Source organism: Arachis stenosperma, chromosome 5 (genome assembly GCF_014773155.1).
Source record: "Arachis stenosperma cultivar V10309 chromosome 5, arast.V10309.gnm1.PFL2, whole genome shotgun sequence".
In the NCBI taxonomy this organism is placed as follows: domain Eukaryota; kingdom Viridiplantae; phylum Streptophyta; class Magnoliopsida; order Fabales; family Fabaceae; genus Arachis; species Arachis stenosperma.
In genome coordinates, this window is record NC_080381.1 from 78,301,028 (window position 1) to 78,321,416 (window position 20,389).

Genomic DNA, 20,389 nt, shown 5'->3' on the forward strand with positions numbered 1-20,389 from the left:
TCCAAGATCACATAGGGCTGTCTTGGTGCAGGCACCTTCTAATGTGCATGGTATCATAAAGCTCCCTGGACCTTAAAGCTTTTCAGAATGACTGCACTGCATTCTTCAGTGAGAAACACTTTTTCAGTTTCTCTCCAATCCTTCTTATGACTTAAGACCTCTTTCATGAACTTAGCATAAGAAGGTATTTGCTCAAGTGCCTCTGCAAACGGAATCTTTATTTCAAGAGTCCTTAGATAGTCTGCAAAGCGGGCAAATTGCTTATCCTGTTCCGCTTGGCGTAGTTTCTGAGGATAAGGCATCTTGGCTTTATATTCTTCAACCTTAGTTGCTGCAGGTTTATTCCTTATAGAAGTGGTTGAAGAAGCCTTTTTAGAGGGATTACTGTCAGCACTCTCAGGTGTCTGATCCTCCCTTGTCGTCTGAACGCCAGGAATGGGTGAGGATTGGGCGTTTAACGCCAACTTCTCTCCCTTTTCTGGCGTTTGAACGCCAGAACTGAGCAGGGAATGGGCGTTTAACGCCAGCTTTCCTCCCCTTTCTGGCGTTTGAACGCCAAAAGTACTCCTCTCCGGGCTCTTACTGTCCTCAGAGGGATTTTGGACAGTGGTTTAGTTATCTTTATCAATTGTTCCTTATTTGGATTTTTGCTACTTTGAGCAGTGCCATTTAATGTCTTCCCACTCCTCAATTGAACTGCTTGACATTCTTCTGTTATCTGTTTAGATATCTGCTGTTTTGCTTGATTCAACTGCAGTTCTATGTTCTTGTTGGCAATTTTAGTTTCATGGAGCATCTCTTTAAATTCTGATAACTGTTTTGTCATCAGGTGTAATTGTTGATTAAGCTCAATCATCTGTTCTTGAGGATTAGGATCAGTGGCTACTACCATGACTTCCTCTTTTGGAGAGAACTCATTGCTAGAGTACAAATATTGATTTCTAGCAATAGTGTCTATAAGCTCTTGAGCCTCTTCAATTGTCTTCCTCATGTGTATAGATCCACCAGCTGAGTGGTCTAAAGACATCTGAGCTTTTTCTGTAAGCCCATAGTAGAAGATGTCTAATTGTACCCACTCTGAAAACATTTCAGAGGGGCATTTTCTTAGCATACCTCTATACCTCTCCCAGGCATTATAAAGGGATTCATTATCCTCTTGTTTAAAGCCTTGGATGTCCAGCCTTAGCTATGTCATCCTCTTTGGAGGGTAAAAGTGACTCAGGAATTTGTCTGATAACTGTTTCCATGTCTTTATGCTTGCTGTAGGTTGGTTATTCAACCACCTCTTAGCTTGATCTTTTATAGCAAATGGAAACAGTAATAGTCTGTAGACATCCTGATCCACCTCTTTATCACGTACTGTGTCAGCAATTTGCAAGAACTGTGCCAGAAACTCAGTGGGTTCTTCTTGTGGAAGACCGGAATACTGGCAGTTTTGCTGCACTATGATAATGAGTTGAGGATTTAGCTCAAAGCTGCTTGCTTTGATGGGAGGTGTACAGATGCTACTCCCATATGCAGCTGTAATGGGGTTAGCATATGACCCCATAGTCCTTCTGGACTGTTCATTCCCATTTATGTCCATATTGGAGAAAAGGGAATTGATGTGAATAGTAATCAAGATATGTATGTATATATATTTTTTTAAAAAGAGGAAAGATAAAAACAACAAAGAGACACCAAACTTAAAATTTTTCAGAAAATCAAACATGAATTTTCGAAATTTTTAAAGAAAAACACAAAGAAGACACCAAACTTAGAATTTTTAAAGATCAAAAGGGACAAAGGACATGCAAATTCGAAAATTAAAGAAAAACAAAAGCATGCAATTGACACCAAACTTAAAATATGAAATTATACTTAAATAAAAGACTCTAAACCAACAAAAATAAAACAGTCCTAATCTAAGCAACAAGATAAGCCGTCAGTTGTCCAAACTCGAACAATCCCCGACAACGGCGCCAAAAACTTGGTGCACGAAATTGCAATCACACTTTTGCAATCCTGCACAACTAACCAGCAAGTGCACTGGGTCGTCCAAGTAATACCTTACGTGAGTAAGGGTCGATCCCACGGAGATTGTCGGCTTGAAGCAAGCTATGGTTATCTTGTAACTCTTAGTCAGGATATCAAAGATTATCAGGATTGATTGTAAAAACCAAAAGAACAAAAACAGGTACTTGAATTGCAGTGATGGAGAATAGGTTGAGGTTTTGGAGATGCTCTGTCTTCTAAACCTCTGCTTTCCTACTGTCTTCCTCTTCAAACACGCAAGGCTCCTTCCATGGCAAGCTGTATGTAGGGTTTCACCGTTGTCAATGGCTACCTCCCATCCTCTCAGTGGAAATGTTCAACGCACCCTGTCACGACACGGCTATCCAGCTGTCGGTTCTCGATCATGTCGGAATAGAATCCAGTGATTCTTTTGCGTCTGTCACTAACACCCCACAATCGCGAGTTTGAAGCTCGTCACAGTCATTCAATCATTGAATCCTACTCAGAATACCACAGACAAGGTTTAGACCTTCCGGATTCTCTTGAATGCCGCCATCAATTCTAGCTTATACCACGAAGATTCTGATTAAGGAATCCAAGAGATATCTACTCAATCTAAAGTAGAACGGAGGTGGTTGTCAGGCACGCGTTCATAGTTGAGAATATGATGAGTGTCACGGATCATCACATTCATCCGGGTTAAGAACAAGTGATATCTTAGAACGGAAGCAAGCATGATTGAATAAGAAACAGTAGTAATTGCATTAATCCATCAAGACACAGCAGAGCTCCTCACCCCCAACCATGGGGTTTAGAGACTCATGCTATAAAAGGTACAATGAGAAACGTGTAAAGTTTCATGAGGTACAGATACAATGTCAAAAGATCCTATTAATAGTGAACTAGTAACCTAGGGTTTACAGAAATGAGTAAATGACAGAAAAATCCACTTTCGGGCCCACTTGGTGTGTGCTTGGGCTGAGCATTGAAGCATTTTCGTGTAGATACTTTTCTTGGAGTTAAACGCCAGCTTTTATGCCAGTTTGGGCGTTTAACTCCAATTTTTATGCCAGTTCCAGCGTTAAACGCTGGGAATTCTGAAGCTGGTTTGCAACGCCAGTTTGGGCAATCAAATCTCGGGCAAAGTATAGACTATTATACATTGCTGGAAAGCCCAGGATGTCTACTTTCCAACGCCATTGAGAGCGCGCCAATTGGGTTTCTGTAGCTCCAGAAAATCCACTTCGAGTACAGGGAGGTCAGAATCCAACAGCATCTGCAGTCCTTTTAGCCTCTGAATCAGATTTTTGCTCAGATCCCTCAATTTCAGCCAGAAAATACCTGAAATCACAGAAAAACACACAAACTCATAGTAAAGTCCAGAAAAGTGAATTTTAATTAAAAACTAATAAATATATACTAAAAACTAACTAAATCATACTAAAAACATACTAAAAATAATGCCAAAAAGCGTATAAATTATCCGCTCATCACACGCGTACACGTCAGATATACGCACGCGTTGCTACACAAATCTCCAAATCAGGCGCACGCGTCAGGTATGCACACACGTCGCTCCTCGTTGATCATCTTCTTTAATTCTTGAGCTCCTTCCATTTGTGCATGCTTCCTCTCCATCAAATCCAACCAAATGCTACCTAAAATAAACAAAATTTCATGAGACTCAAAGTAGCATCCATAGTTGTTAAAAGATAATTAATTCTTAATTAAACTCAATAATTTAAAGATAAGAAAGATGCTCACGCATAAACTCAATTGAACCAAGCCACCCCTGATCCGTTAATTCAAGGTTAAATTAGAAAAGCCCACTCCAAGCTTTGAAGACCAAAATAGAAAGTGTATAAATAGCAGTTAATTTGATTTGTAAAGGACCTTTAGCTCATTTTAGTTTTTCACTTTTAGTTTTCATTTGGAATTTGGGAATTGAGATTGGATCTAGTTTGCTTTCTGTTTTCATTTTCTTTCTTCTGCAACATCTACTTTCTGTTCTGGGTTTTTGAATTCAGATTTAAGAACTCCATTGAATTTCTTGATCTGAGAATTAAGGAGTTAGATCTGAATTTCCTTTGCTGTTTTTATTTTCATTTCTTCTGCACTTTCTTTCTGATTGGTCAAGGGAGTAATTGAGATCTAGATCTACTTTCTGATCTCATTGCTCTCCTTCGATCTTCAATTTCTCTTTTAGAATTTCATAATTGAGCTAAGTTTCTTTTTCTGTTCGTTTCTTCAAGTAAATTTTCCATTTCTGTTTGGCTACTAAGCTAAATCTCTTCATCTCAAAGCTCTCTGAATTACTTTAGTTTACATTTTCTAGTTGAATTTAAATCTCAATACCCAAATCCCTTTATTCTTCAAGCAATTTATATTTCTCAGCAATTTAGATTCAGCATTTTACATTTCTTGCACTTTAAGTTTCTACAATTTATTTTTTTTTCAATTTAAGTTTCAGCTCTTTTACTTTCTTGCACTCTAAGTTTCTGCAATTTACCTTTTCTGCACTTTAAGATTCTGTCAATTTCCCTTCTCCCTTTCTTTTACTTGCAATTTAGCTTTCTTTAAATCAAAATTCACTCAAATCATCAAATATTCGCTTAACTAAATTCATCACCTAACTAAAATTGCTCAATCCATCAATCCCTGTGGGATCGACCTCACTCTTGTGAGTAATTACTACTTGATGTGATCCGGTACACTTGCCGGTGAGTTTGTGTGGAATCATTTTTCCCTCATCAAGTTTTTGGCACCGTTACCGGGGATTGATAAAGATTGACAATGATTAAGTAGGGTGATAATCTAGATTAAGCACTTTTTCTTTTATTTTTGTTAAGCTCACTAACTGTTTGAGATTTATCTTCACTAACTTTAACATCACTCTAGCAATAGAGTATTCTGCTTGTATTGTTGGTTTGTGTGTATGACAGAAGCAAGTAGAGAGGTCTCCACCTCCTATGATCTTGATGAGAGAACTCTTCGAAGACTAAGGAGAGAAGCAAGAGGAAAGTGAATCATTGGTGAAGAGGAATCAGAGGAAGAAAACCAAGAGATGGAAGGGAATGTCCCTAATCCACCAGAGGCAGTGGCCAACAACAATAGCCAGCCTCAAAAGAGAGTTCTAGCCTCTTATACTTTCCTTAATCCAAGGCACCGTGGGAGTAGCATACTTACTCCAAATGTCAATGCAAACAATTTTGAATTGAAGCCTCAACTCATCACCTTGGTGCAAAATAACTATTCTTATAGAGGAGGCCCCTTGGAAGATCCAAACCAGCACCTATCCACCTTTTTGAGGATATGTGACACAGTGAAGACCAATAGTGTGCATCCAGACATTTACAAGCTGCTGCTATTTCCATTTTCCCTGAGAGACAAAGCTGCCCAATGGTTGGAGGCATTTCCAGGAGAAAGCATCAACAATTGGGAGGATCTAGTGAACAAGTTCTTAGCCAAGTTCTATCCTCTCCAAAGGATCATCAGACTCAAAACAAAGGTCCAAACATTCACTCAGATAGATGGAGAGTCATTGTATGATGCCTGGGAGAGATACAAAGCTCTAATCAGGAAGTGCCCACTAGAAATATTCAGTGAATGGGATAGACTCCAAAACTTCTATGAAGGATTGACACTGAGAGCTCAAGAGGCACTTGATTACTTTGCTAGAGGATCAGTGCAACTCACGAAGACAGCGGAGGAAGCACAAAATTTGATAGACACTATAACAAATAACTGGTGCACGAAATTGCAATCACACTTTTGCAATCCCGCACAACTAACCAGCAAGTGCACTGGGTCGTCCAAGTAATACCTTACGTGAGTAAGGGTCGATCCCACGGAGATTGTCGGCTTGAAGCAAGCTATGGTTATCTTGTAACTCTTAGTCAGGATATCAATAATTATCAGGATTGATTGTAAAAAGTAAAAGAACATGAAACAAGTACTTGTTTTGCAGTAATGGAGAACAGGTTGAGGTTTTGGAGATGCTCTATCTTCTGAATCTCTGCTTTTCTACTGTCTTCTTCTTCAAGCACGCAAGACTCCTTCCATGGCAAGCTGTATGTAGGGTTTCACCGTTGTCAATGGCTACCTCCCATCCTCTCAGTGAAAATGTTCAACGCGCTTTGTCACAGCACGGCTAATCATCTGTCGGTTCTCAATCGGGTTGGAATAGAATCCAATGATTCTTTTGCGTCTGTCACTAACGCCCAGCCTTCAGGAGTTTGAAGCTCGTCACAGTCATTCAATCCTTGAATCCTACCCAGAATACCACAGACAAGGTTTAGACCTTCCAGATTCTCTTGAATGCCGCCATCAATTCTAGCTTATACCACGAAGATTCTGATTAAGGAATCCAAGAGATATCTACTCAATCTGAGGTAGAACGGAGATGGTTGTCAGGCACACGTTCATAGGTGAGAATGATGATGAGTGTCACGGATCATCACATTCATCAGTTTTAGGAACAAGTGATATCTTAGAATAGAAGCAAGCGTGATTGAATGAAAAACAATAGTAATTGCATTAATCCATCAAGACACAGTAGAGCTCCTCACCCCCAACCATGGGGTTTAGAGACTCATGCTGTAGAAGATACAATGAGAAATGTGTAAAGTGTCATGAGGTACAGATACAATATCAAAAGGTCCTATTAATAGTGAACTAGTAATCTAGGGTATATAGAAATGAGTAAATGACGTAAAAATCTACTTCCGGGGTCCACTTGGTGTGTGCTTGGGCTGAGCATTGAAGCTTTCATGTGTAGAGACTTTTTCTGGATTTAAACGCCAGCTTTTATGCCAGTTTGGGCGTTTAACTCCAATTTTTGTGCCGGTTCCGGCGTTAAACGCCGGGAATTCTGAAGCTGATTTGCAACGCCAGTTTTGGGCCATCAAATCTCGGAAAAAGTATGGACTATTATACATTGCTAGAAAGCCCAGGATGTCTATTTTCCAACGCCGTTGAGAGCGCGCCAATTGGTCAGATCCAGGGACAGCATCTGCAGTCCTTTTCAGCCTCTAATCAGATTTTTGCTCAGGTCCTCAATTTCAGCCAGAAAATACCTGAAAAAAAAACACACAAACTCATAGTAAAGCCCAGAAAAGTATTATAAATAGAATTAATAAAAAATAAAACTAAAAATATATCAAAACACACTAAAACATGCCAAAAAGCGTATAAATTATCCGCTCATCACAACACCAAACTTAAATTGTTGCTTGTCCCCAGCAACTGAAATCAAAATAAGAATAGAATAGAAAAATATCAAAGAAACTTAGCTCCAATTAGATGAGCGGGACTAGTAGCTTTTGCTTCTGAACAGTTTGGCATCTTACTTTATCCTTTGAAGTTAGAATGATTGGCATCTATAGGAACTCAGAACTCAGATAGTGTTATTGATTCTCTAGTGAAGTATGATGATTCTTGAACAAGATTATGAGTCTTGGCTGTGGCCCAAAGCACTCTGTTTTCCAGTATTACCACCGGATACATTCATGCCACAGACACATACTTGGGTGAACCTTTTCAGATTGTGACTCAGCTTTGCTAGAGTCCCCAATTAGAGGTGTCCAGGGTTCTTAAGCACACTCTTTTTGTCTTGGATCACAACTTTATTATTATATTTTTTTTGTATTCACTGCTTTTTCTTGTTTCAAGAATCAATTTGATGATTTTTTAGATCCTCAATAACATTTCTCATTTTCCATCATTCTTTCAAGAGCCAACAATTTTAACATTCTTAAAGCAACAAATTCAAAAGACATATGCACTGTTCAAGCATTCATTCAGAAAACAAAAAGTATTGTCACCACATCAAACTAATTCAACTAGTTTCAAAGATGAATTCGAAATCCTGTACTTCTTGTTCTTTTGTGATTAGATCATTTTTCATTTAAGAGAGGTGATGGACTAATAGGACATTCATAGCTTTAAGACATGAACCTTAAATTTTATTAATCATGAATTAAGAACAAGACTCAAAAATAGATATAAGATAAGACTAATAGTAATAGAAAACAAAAATTTAAATGGACTCCTAATGATAATCACAGAGTTAGGACTCAACAACCTTGATTTTGAGAAGTGGATTCTCCCTCAACTTGTGGGGTATCTGACCCTTCAAGGGAGAGCTTTTGGCGCTTCACTCCAGTAGCTCACGCCCCTGCTTCTTTTTCCTTCATCAATTTGCAGAACAGCAGTTTTGATTCTGCTGTTTCCTTAATTTGTTCCATAGCTTCTTGTAGCTTGATAACAGATGCTTCTAGACGAGTCAGGTAGTCCTGTGCCCTCTTTTGACAGAGTTATCTTGCATTTGTCCTTCCATTGACCTCTTGGTGATTGGGTGCTCAATTGGGATGAATTCATCTACTCTCATCCTCACCCCAGCATCTTTACATAGTAAAGAGATTAAGCTTGGGTAAGCCAGTTTGGCTTCAGTGGAATTCTTGTTTGCAATTGTGTAGATCTCACAAGCAATCATGATGACCTCCTTCTTCCCAGCATAATACAATGAATCATCACTGCTCTCTTGATAGTAACCTCAGAACGGTTGCTAGTGGGCAATATGGAACGCCCTATGAAGTCCAGCCAGCCTCTTGTAACTGGTTTGAGATCTCCCCTCTTGAGTTGGTTTGGGACACCTTTTGAATTGGTTGTCCAATTAGTTCTAGGGAGGCATATGTCCTCTAGAACGTGATTCAACCCCTTATCTGCTCTCACCATTCTCCTATTAAAGGATTCAGGATCATCTTGCAGTTGAGGCAATTTGAAGATCTCTCTTATTTTGTCCAGATGGAAGTAGATAACTTTCCCTCTGACTAGGGTTCTGTAAGTATGGAAAGCGGTTCCAGTCATTCTCTGCTTATCTGTCAGCCACAGATTTGAGTAGAATTCCTGAACCATATTTCTTTCAACCTTTATCTCAGGATTGGTTAGAACTTCCCATCCACTATTTTGAATTTGCTCTTGGATCCCCGGATATTCATCTTCTTTTAGATCGAATTTGACTTCCGGGATCACTGACCTCAGACCCATTATTTTGTGATAATGGTCTTCATGTTCTCTTGATTCCAAAGACTCTTTGGATTATTCTCTTTCTTGCCTCTTGAATTGGTTTGTTTTCCCTTAGGATCCATGATCTTGATGATTCTTAGCTTAGTGATCACGGAAAAGCACACCAAACTTAGAGGTTTGCTTGCCTCAAGCAAAGAAAGAAAGAGGGGGAGAGAGGAGGAGAGCAAATTCGAATGGTGGGGGAGAAGGGATGGCCGAACATGTATTTATAAGGGAGGGGGAGAGATTTCGAAAATTTTGAAGGATATTTGAGAAGATATGGAAAGAATTTGAGAAATATTTGAGTTTTTGAAGAAGATTTGGGAAGGATTTGAGAGAGATTTGAAGAATGATTTTAATTTTTGAAAATTTGAAGGTGAATGATGAAAGTTTGAAATGTGTTTATGTAGAAAATTATGGATCAAAACAGGAAAGTTTGAAAAAATTTTAATTAGAAAGCAAAATCTCTGTCCCCCACCTTTCTGGCGTTAAAACTGGTGGACGAAATTGTGATCTGAAGGATATTTGAGAAGATATGGAAAGAATTTGAGAAATATTTGAGTTTTTGAAGAAGATTTGGGAAGGATTTGAGAGAGATTTGAAGAATGATTTTAATTTTTGAAAATTTGAAGGTGAATGATGAAAGTTTGAAATGTGTTTATGTAGAAAATTATGGATCAAAACAGGAAAGTTTGAAAAAATTTTAATTAGAAAGCAAAATCTCTGTCCCCCACCTTTCTGGCGTTAAACGCTGGTGGACGAAATTGTGATCCATATTCTTTGTATTTCTATGAAATCATTATTATGGCACTGGTTGAATTCACAACTCCGTTCAACTAACCAGCAAGTGTACTGGGTCGTCCAAGTAATAAACCTTACGCGAGTAAGGGTCGATCCCACAGAGATTGTTGGTATGAAGCAAGCTATGGTCACCTTGTAAATCTCAGTTAGGCAGATTAAATTGGTTTATGGTTTCGAAAATTAATAATAAAAAGAAGAAATAATAAAAGGGATAGAATACTTATGCAGATTCATTGGTAGGAATTTCAGATAAGCGAATGGAGATACTGTATGGCTCAAGAACGCCTACTTTCCTACTGCTTCAACTCAATCCTTTACTCCTTTCCATGGCAAGCTGTGTATAGGGGTTCACGTTCGACGATGGCTACTTTGAATCCTCTCGGGAAAATGGTCCTCTTCGGCTGTCACTCGCATGGCTAATCGTCTGGAGGGCATCACACTGGCCGAAGGCTAATCCCATCCTCGCAGTGAAAACTACGCTCACGCGCTCTGTCACAGCTACGGCTAATCACTGGTTGGTTCCCGCTCCTACTGGAATAGAATCCCTTGATTCTTTTGCGTCTGTCACTAACGCCCAGCACTTGCGAGTCTGAAGCACGTCACAGTCATTCATTACCGGAATCCTACTCCGAATACCACAGACAAGGTTAGACTTTCCGGATTCCCAGGATCCTACTCGGAATACCACAGACAAGGTGAGACTTTCCGGATCCTCATAAATGCCGCCATCTATCTAGCTTATACCATGAAGATTCTGTTGGGGAATCTAAGAGATACACATTCAAGCTCTGTTGCATGTAGAACGGAAGTGGTTGTCAATCACGCGCGTTCATAGGTGAGAATGATGATGAGCGTCACATAATCATCACATTCATCATGTTCTTGGGTGCGAATGAATATCTTGGAATAAGAATAAGATAGAATTGAATATAAAGTAATGGTAATTGTATTAAAACTTCAGGTACAGCAGAGCTCCACACCCTTAATCTATGGTGTGCAGAAACTCCACCGTTGAAAATACATAAGTAAAAGGTTCAGGCATGGCCGAATGACTAGCCCCCAAAACGTGATCAATAGCCTCTTAGGATGAAGAATAAAACAAAACTGAGACCAAAGATGTCTAATACAATAGTTAAATGTTCTATTTATAATAAACTAGCTCCTAGGGTTTACATGAGTAAGTAATTGATGCATAAATCCACTTCCGGGGCCCACTTGGTGTATGCTTGGGCTGAGCTTGATCAATCCATGAGCTGAGGCTTCTCTTGGAGTTGAACTCCAAGTTATGACGTGTTTTGGGCGTTCAACTCCGGATCATGACGTTTTTTTGGCGTTTAACTCCAGACAGCAGCATGTACTTGGCGTTCAACGCCAAGTTACGTCGTCAATTTCCGAATAAAGTATAGACTATTATATATTGCTGGAAAGCTCTGGATGTCTACTTTCCAACGCCGTTGGGAGCGCGCCATTTGGAGTTCTGTAGCTCCAGAAAATTCATTTTGAGTGCAGGGAGGTCAGATTCCAACAGCATCAGCAGTCCTTTTGTCAGCCTTTTTCAGAGTTTTGCTCAAGTCCCTCAATTTCAGTCAGAATTTACCTGAAATCACAGAAAAACACACAAACTCATAGTAAAGTCCAGAAATGTGAATTTAACATAAAAACTAATGAAAACATCCCTAAAAGTAGCTTGAACATACTAAAAACTACCTAAAAACAATGCCAAAAAGTGTATAAATTATCCGCTCATCACAACACCAAACTTAAATTGTTGCTTGTCCCCAAGCAACTGAAAATCAAATAGGATAAAAAGAAGAGAATATACTATAAATTCCAAAATATCAATGAATATTAATTATAATTAGATGAGCGGGACTTGTAGCTTTTTTCTTCTGAACAGTTTTGGCATCTCACTTTTTCCTTTGAAGTTTAGAATGATTGGCTTCTCTAGGAACTTAGAATTTCGGATAGTGTAATTGACTTTCCTAGTTAAGCATGTTGATTCTTGAACACAGCTACTTATGAGTCTTGGCCGTGGCCCTAAGCACTTTGTTTTCCAGTATTACCACCAGATACATAAATGCCACAGACACATAACTGGGTGAACCTTTTCAGATTGTGACTCAGCTTTACTAGAGTCCCCAGTTAGTGGTGTCCAGAGCTCTTAAGCACACTCTTTTGCTTTGGATCACGACTTTAACCACTCAGTCTCAAGCTTTTCACTTGGACCTTCATGACACAAGCACATGGTTAGAGATAGCTTTGATTTAGCCGCTTAGGCCTGGATTTAATTTCCTTGAGCCCTCCTATCCATTGATGCTCAAAGCCTTGGATCCTTTTTACCCTTGCCCTTTGGTTTTAAGGGCTATTGGCTTTTTCTACTGCTCCTTCTCTCTTTTTTTTTCTATTTTTTTTCGCTATTTTCTTTTTTTTTCTTTTTTTTTTATTTTTTCGCAAGCTTCTTCTTGTTCACTGCTTTTTCTTGCTTCAAGAATCAATTTCATGATTTTTTAGATCATCAATAACATTTCTCTTTGTTCATCATTCTTTCAAGGGCCAACAATTTTAACATTCATAAACAACAAGATCAAAAGACATATGCACTGTTCAAGCATTCATTCAGAAAACAAAAGTATTGTCACCACATCAATATAATTAAATTAAATTCAAGGATAAATTCGAAATTCATGTACTTCTTGTTCTTTTGAATTAAAACATTTTTTCATTTAGGAGAGGTGAAGGATTAATGGATTTTATTCATAGCTTTAAGGCATGGTTACATACTAATGATCATGAAATAAAGACACAAAACATAGATAAACACAATATTAAAAACCGAAAAGCAGAAAGAAATAAGAACAAGGAATGAATCCACCTGAGTGAGGGTGACGCCTTCTTGAAGGTCCAATGGTGCTCTTTGAGCTCCTCTATGTCTCTTCCTTGCTTCTGTTGAATGATTCCTAGTAATTTTGGTGTTTCTACCCTTAGTTGCTTCCAATATTTGTGTGGAGGACAATTTATCCCCTGAGGTATCTCAGCGATCTCTTGATTTGCAGCCACATGTTCTACCACTGAGCTAAGACGGCTTTATATGAGTCTTTCCATCTCCCAAGACTCAGAGGTGGAAGCTTTTGTCTTCCCTTTGAGGTTTCTCTGGCCTTAGGTGCCATTAATGGTAATGGAAAAGCAAAAAAGCTATGCTTTTACCACACCAAACTTAAAATATTGCTCTCCCTCGAGCAAGAGAAGAAAGAAGAGAAGAAGAAGAAGAAGAAGAAAATGGAGGTGAGTGAGGGGAGATGGATTCGGCTATATGGGTGGGAGTGGGTGGGAAAGAGAAGTTGAATTGTAAAGGTATGGGGGTGTATGGGGAAGAGTGGATAGATGTAGGTGGTGAATGAGAAACAGAAGGGATGACCATGAATGGAGTGAGAGAGGGCGAGGTAGGTGGGGATCCTGTGAGGTCCACAGATCCTGAGGTGTCAAGGAATTCCATCCCTGCACCAAATAGGCATGTAAAATGCCTTGGCACACCATTCTGGCGTTTAAACGCCCATTGGTGCACATTCTGGGCGTTCAACGCCCATGTAAAGCATGTTTTTGGCGTTGAACGCCAGTTTCATGCTTGTTACTGGCGTTCAGCGCCAGCTTTTCCTCTCTGTGCACATTCCTGGCGTTCAGCGCCAGAATGTTGCTTGTTTCTGGCGTTCAGTGCCAGAATGATGCTCTGTTCTGGCGTTGAACGCCTGCCAGATGCATCTTACTGGCGTTGAATGCCAGCCTGTGCGTCCTCCAGGGTGAAAATTTTTTCTTCTGCTATTTTTGATTCTGTTTTTAATTTTTATGATTTTTTCGTGACTCCTCATGATCATGTACCTAATAAAACACAAAATAACAATAAAATAGAATAAAATAAAATTAGATAAATAAAATTGGGTTGCCTCCCAACAAGCGCTTCTTTAATGTCAATAGCTTGACAGTGGCTCTTATGGAGCCACAAGGTGATCAGGTCAATGTTGTATAGTTGCCAACACCAAACTTAGAGTTTGGATATGGGGTCTTAACACCAAACTTAGAGTTTGGTTGTGGCCTCACAACACCAAACTTAGAGTTTGATTGTGTGGGCTCTTCTTGACTCTGAACTGAGAGAAGCTCTTCATGCTTACTCTCTTCTGTCACAGAGGAATGGCCATGTGCCTTAAACACAAGGTAGTCCCCATTTAATTGAAGGACTAATTCACCTCTGTTGACATCTATCATAGCTCCTGCTGTGGCTAGGAAAGGTCTTCCAAGGATGATGCAATCATCCTCTTCCTTCCTAGTGTCTAAGATTATGAAATCAGCAGGGATGTAAAGGCCTTCAACCTTTACTAACACGTCCTCTACAATTCCATAAGCTTGTCTCAATGACTTGTCTGCCAGTTGTAATGAGAACAAGGCAGGCTGTACCTCAATGATCCCTAGCTTCTCCATTACAGAGAGTGGCATAAGATTTATCCCTGACCCCAGATCACTGATGAGCGGATAATTTGTACGCTTTTTGGCATTGTTTTTAGTATGATCTAGTTAGTTTTTAGTATATTTTTATTAGTTTTTAGCTAAAATTCACTTTTCTGGACTTTACTATGAGTTTGTGTGTTTTTTTGTGATTTCAGGTATTTTCTGGCTGAAATTGAGGGACCTGAGCAAAAATCTGATTCAGAGACTGAAAAGGACTGCAGATGCTGTTGGATTCTGACCTCCCTGCACTCGAAGTGGAGTTTCTGGAGCTACAGAAGCCCAATTGGCGCGCTCTCAACGGCGTTGGAAAGTAGACATCCTGGGCTTTCCAGCAATATATGATAGTCCATACTTTGCCCAAGATTTGATGGCTCAAACCGGCGTTCAAAGTCACCCTCAGAATTCCCAGCGTTAAACGCCGGAACTGGCACCAAAATGGGAGTTAAACGCCCAAACTGGCACAAAAGCTGGCGTTTAACTCCAAGAAGAGTCTCTACACGAAAATGCTTCAATGCTCAGCCCAAGCACACACCAAGTGGGCCCGGAAGTGGTTTTTTATGTCATTTGCTCATCTTTGTAAACCTTAGGCTACTAGTTTTCTATAAGTAGGACATTTTACTATTGTATTTTCATCTTCTGATCTTTGGAATCTTTTGATCACTTTAGATCTCTAGATCATCTTTGGACGTTTTGTTCTTAGATTATTGGGGGCTGGCCTCACGGCCATGCCTAGACCTTGTTCTTATGTATTTTCAACGGTGGAGTTTCTACACACCATAGATTAAGGTGTGGAGCTCTGCTGTACCTCGAGTATTAATGCAATTACTATTGTTCTTCTATTCAATTCAGCTTGTTCTTGTTCCAAGATATCACTTGTTCTTTAACTTGATGAATGTGATGATCCGTGACACTCATCATCATTCTCACCTATGAACGTGTGACTGACAACCACCTCCGTTCTACCTTAGATTGGGTGAATATCTCTTGGATTCCTGATACACGACGCATGGTTGATCGCCTGACAACCGAGTCCTCGCCTGACAACCGAGCCAGCCATTCCGTGAGATCAGAGTCTTCGTGGTATAGGCAAGAACTGATGGCGACATTCAAGAGAATCCGGAAGGTCTAACCTTGTCTGTGGTATTCTGAGTAGGATTCAATGATTGAATGACTGTGACGTGCTTCAAACTCCTGAGGGCGGGGCGTTAGTGACAGACGCAAAAGAATCACTGGATTCTATTCCGGCCTGATCGAGAACCGACAGATGGATAGCCGTTCCGTGACAGGGTGCGTTGAACATTTCCACTGAGAGGATGGGAGGTAGCCACTGACAACGGTGAAACCCTTGCATAAGCTTGCCATGGAAAGGAGTAAGAAGGATTGGATGAAGACAGTAGGAAAGCAGAGAGACGGAAGGGACCAAGCATCTTCATACGCTTATATGAAATTCCTACCAATGAATTGCATAAGTATCTCTATCTTTATCTTTATGTTTTATTCATCATCTATACCCATTTGAGTCTGCCTGACTAAGATTTACAAGGTGACCATAGCTTGCTTCATACCAACAATCTCCGTGGGATCGACCCTTACTCGCGTAAGGTTTATTACTTGGACGACCCAGTGCACTTGCTGGTCAGTGGTGCGAAGTTGTAGTGATCGCAACTTCCGCCCACCAAGTTTTTGGCGCCGTTGCCGGGGATTGTTTCGTGTATGGACAACTGACGGTTCATCTTGTTGCTTAGATTAGGTATTTTTTTTCAGAATTCTTAAGAATGAGTTCTAGAGTTTCATGATGATCTGTTGAAGTCTGGCTGGCTGAGAAGCCATGTCTAATCTTATTGGACCGAGGTTTCAACTTATCATCACAAGAGCTTGTTGATTTCTATCAATCTTGCTGTTGGAGCAATGATCTGCTAAGGCTTGGCTGGCTGTGAAGCCATGTCTAATTCCTGGACCGGAGTCTTAGACTAGCATTGCAATGATTCCTGGAATCCAAATTAAGAATTCTGAACCCTTTATTTTCTGTTTCCATATAATTTTCAAAAAATCCAAAAAAAAATTTTTAAATTATAAAAACCAAAAATATTTTATGTTTCTTGTTTGAGTCTATTGTCTAATTTTAAGTTTGGTGTCTTGCATGCATTGTTTATTTGATCTTGGTTCTATTTGCAAGTCAATAGTACAGGGAACTGAAGATTCAAAACATGCAGCAGAGGAATTACACAGAAAAAGCTGGGCGTACAAAACGCCCAGTGAAGAAGGACAGACTGGCGTTTAAACGCCAGCCAGGGTGCCTGGTTGGGCGTTTAACGCCCAAAAAGGTAGTGCATTGGGCGTTAAACGCCAGAATGTGCACCATTCTGGCGTTTAACGCCAGGATGGCACAAGGGGGAGGATTTTGTTTTCAAAATCAATTTTTTTCAAGTCTTCAAAGTTTTTCAAAATCAAATCTTTTTCAAATTATATCTTTTCAATCAAATGTTTTCAAAATCAATTTCTTTCCTTTTTCAAAGATACTACTAACAACTAATGATTTGATTGAACATTTTAAGTATGTTGCCTTTTCTGTTAAGGAAGGTTTAATGTTTGAATCATATCTTTTCTTGTTAGGCAAGTCATTAATTTTTAAAATCAAATCTTTTTAAATTGTTTTTCAATCATATCTTTTTAAAACCATAACTTTTCAATCAAATCTTTTTAATCACATCTTTTTCAAAACAGTTTTTAATCATATCTTTTTTATTTCTAATTTCAAATCTTTTTCAAAAATTATTTGATCTCTTTCTCACTCTTGTTTTTCGAAAATCAAATTAAAGTTTTTCAAAATGTTTTTAAAATCTTTTTAATTAATTTTCGAAAATTTCTTCCTCTCTTCTCACATCCTTCTATTTAATGGAGTACCACTCCTTCTCAATGCACAATTCGAACTCTATCTGATTAAGTTCGAATTCCTCTACCTCTTCCTTCTAATTTTCTTCTTCTCTGACACCTCAAGGAATCTCTATACTGTGACATAGAGGATTCCACATTTTCTTGTTTTCTTCTCTTTCATATGAGCAGGAGCAAGGACAAAGGCATTCTTGTTGAAGCTGACCCTGAACCTGAAAGGACCTTGAAGCGAAAGCTAAGAGAAGCTAAGGCACAACTCTCTGTAGAGGACCTAACAGAAATCTTTAAACAAGAAGAACCCATGGCAGCCGAAAACAACAACAATGCCAACAATGCAAGGAAGGTGCTGGGTGACTTTACTGCACCTACTCCCGACTTCTATGGGAGAAGCATCTCTATCCCTGCCATTGGAGCAAACAACTTTGAGCTTAAGCCTCAATTAGTTTCTCTAATGCAACAGAATTGCAAGTTCCATGGACTTCCATTGGAAGATCCTCATCAGTTCTTAGCTGAATTCTTGCAAATCTGTGACACTGTCAAGACTAATGGGATTGACCCTGAGGTCTACAGACTTATGCTATTCCCTTTTGCTGTAAGAGACAGAGCTAGGACATGGTTGGACTCACAACCTAAAGAAAGCCTGGACTTATGGGAAAAGCTAGTCAATGCCTTTTTGGCAAAGTTCTTTCCACCTCAAAAATTGAGTAAGCTTAGAGTGAAAGTCCAAACCTTCAGACAGAAGGATGGAGAATCCCTCTATGAAGCTTGGGAAAGATACAAACAATTGATCAGAAAATGTCCTTCTGACATGCTTTCTGAATGGAGCATCATAGGTATTTTCTATGATGGTCTCTCTGAACTATCCAAGATGTCTTTGGATAGCTCTGCTGGAGGATCTCTTCATCTGAAGAAGATGCCTACAGAAGCTCAAGAGCTAATTGAAATGGTTGCAAATAACCAATTCATGTACACTTCTGAAAGGAATCCTATGAACAGTGGGACTAATCAGAAGAAAGGAGTTCTTGAGATTGATACTCTAAATGCCATATTGGCTCAAAACAAGATATTGACTCAACAAGTCAATTTGATTTCTCAAAGTCTGTCTGGAATGCAAAATGCACCAAGCAGTACTAAGGATGCTTCATCTGAAGAAGAAGCTTATGATCCTGAGAACCCTTCAATGGAAGAGGTGAATTACCTAGGAGAACCCTATGGAAACACCTATAATTCTTCATGGAGAAATCATCCAAATTTCTCATGGAAGGATCAACAGAGACCTCAACAAGGTTTCAACAACAATAATGGTGGAAGAAACAGGTTTAGCAATGGCAAGCCTTTTCCATCATCTTCTCAGCAACAGACAGAGAATTCTAAGCAGAACCCCTCTGACTTAGCAACCATGGTCTCTGATCTAATCAAAACCACTCAAAGTTTCATGACTGAAACAAGGTCCTCCATTAGGAATTTGGAGGCACAAGTGGGACAGCTGAGCAAGAAAATTACTGAACTCCCTCCTAGTACTCTCCCAAGCAATACAGAAGAAAATCCAAAAGGAGAGTGCAAGGCCATCAACATGGCCGAATTTGGAGAGGAAGGAGAGGCAGTGAACGCCACTGAGGAAGACCTCAATGGACATCCACTGGCCTCCACTGAGTTCCCCAATGAGGAACCATGGGAATCTGAGGCTCAAAATGAGACCATAGAGATTCCATTGGACTTACTTCTGCCTTTCATGAGCTCTGATGAGTATTCCTCCTCTGAAGAGGATGAATGTGTCACTGAAGAGCAAGTTGCTAAATACCTTGGAGCAATCATGAAGCTAAATAACAAGTTATTTGGAAATGAGACTTGGGAGGATGAACCCCCTTTGCTCACCAAGGAACTGGATGACTTGTCTAGGCAGAAATTACCTCAAAAGAGACAAGACCCTGGGAAGTTTTCAATACTTGTACCATAGGCACCATGACCTTCAAGAAGGCTCTGTGTGACTTAGGGTCAAGTGTAAACCTCATGCCTCTCTCTGTAATGGAGAAGCTATGGATCTTTGAGGTGCAAGCTGCAAGAATCTCACTAGAGATGGCAGACAATTCAAAGAAACAAGCCTATGGACTTGTAGAGGATGTTCTGGTGAAGATTGAAGACCATTACATCCCTGCTGATTTCATAGTCCTAGAGACTGGGAAGTGCATGGATGAATCTATCATCCTTGGCAGACCCTTCCTAGCCACAGCAAAGGCTGTGATTGATGTTGATGGAGGTGAACTGATCATTCAAGTAAATGAAGAATCCTTTGTGTTTAAGGCTCAAGGATATCCCTCTGTCACCATGGAGAGGAAGCATGAAGAGCTTCTCTCAAATCAGAGTCAAACAGAGTCCCCACAGTCAAACTCTAAGTTTGGTGTTGGGAGGCCACAACCAAACTCTAAGTTTGGTGTTGAACCCCCACATTCAAACTCTAAGTTTGGCATTGGGAGGTTCCAACATTGCTCTGAGAAAATGTGAGGCTCCATGAGAGCCCTCTGTCAAGCTACTGACATTAAAGAAGCGCTTGTTGGGAGGCAACCCAATGTCATATTTTATCTATTTTCTTTTGTTATTTTATGTTTTCTGTAGGTTGATGATCATGAGAAGTCACAAAATCAATTGAAAAAGCAAAAACAGAATGAAAAACAGGAAGAAAAATAGCACACCCTGGAGGATGAACCTACTGGCGTTTAAACGCCAGTAAGGCTAGTAGATGGGCGTTTAACGCCCAGTCTGGCACCATTCTGGGCGTTTAACGCCAGAAAGGGGCACCAAACTGGCGTTAAACGCCAAGAAAGGGCAAGAACCTGGCGTTAAACGCCAGAAAGGGGCACCAGCCCGGCGTTTAACGCCAGAATTGGCTAAAAACGCAATTTTGCATGCCATTTGGTGCAGGGATGACTTTTCCTTGACACCTCAGGATCTGTGGACCCCACAGGATCCCCACCAACCCCACCACTCTCTCTCTTCTTCCCCATTCACCAATCACCTCAATACCTCTTCCCCAAAAACCCTTCACCTATCAATCCCATCTTCTTCACCACTCACATCCATCCTCCACAAAACCCCACCTACCTCACCCTTCAAATTCAAACCACTTTCCCTCCCAAACCCA

At 39.9% G+C, this 20,389-nt stretch overlaps 1 non-coding gene across 1 annotated transcript; it reads right to left on the reverse strand.

The window, feature by feature from the left end:
- Positions 1-17,956: 17,956 nt before the first annotated feature.
- On the reverse strand, positions 17,957-18,064 carry LOC130983354 (small nucleolar RNA R71). The gene has a single exon (XR_009087350.1). It is a non-coding gene; the product is annotated as a small nucleolar RNA R71 (small nucleolar RNA).
- Between the last annotated feature and the right edge of the window lie 2,325 nt (positions 18,065-20,389).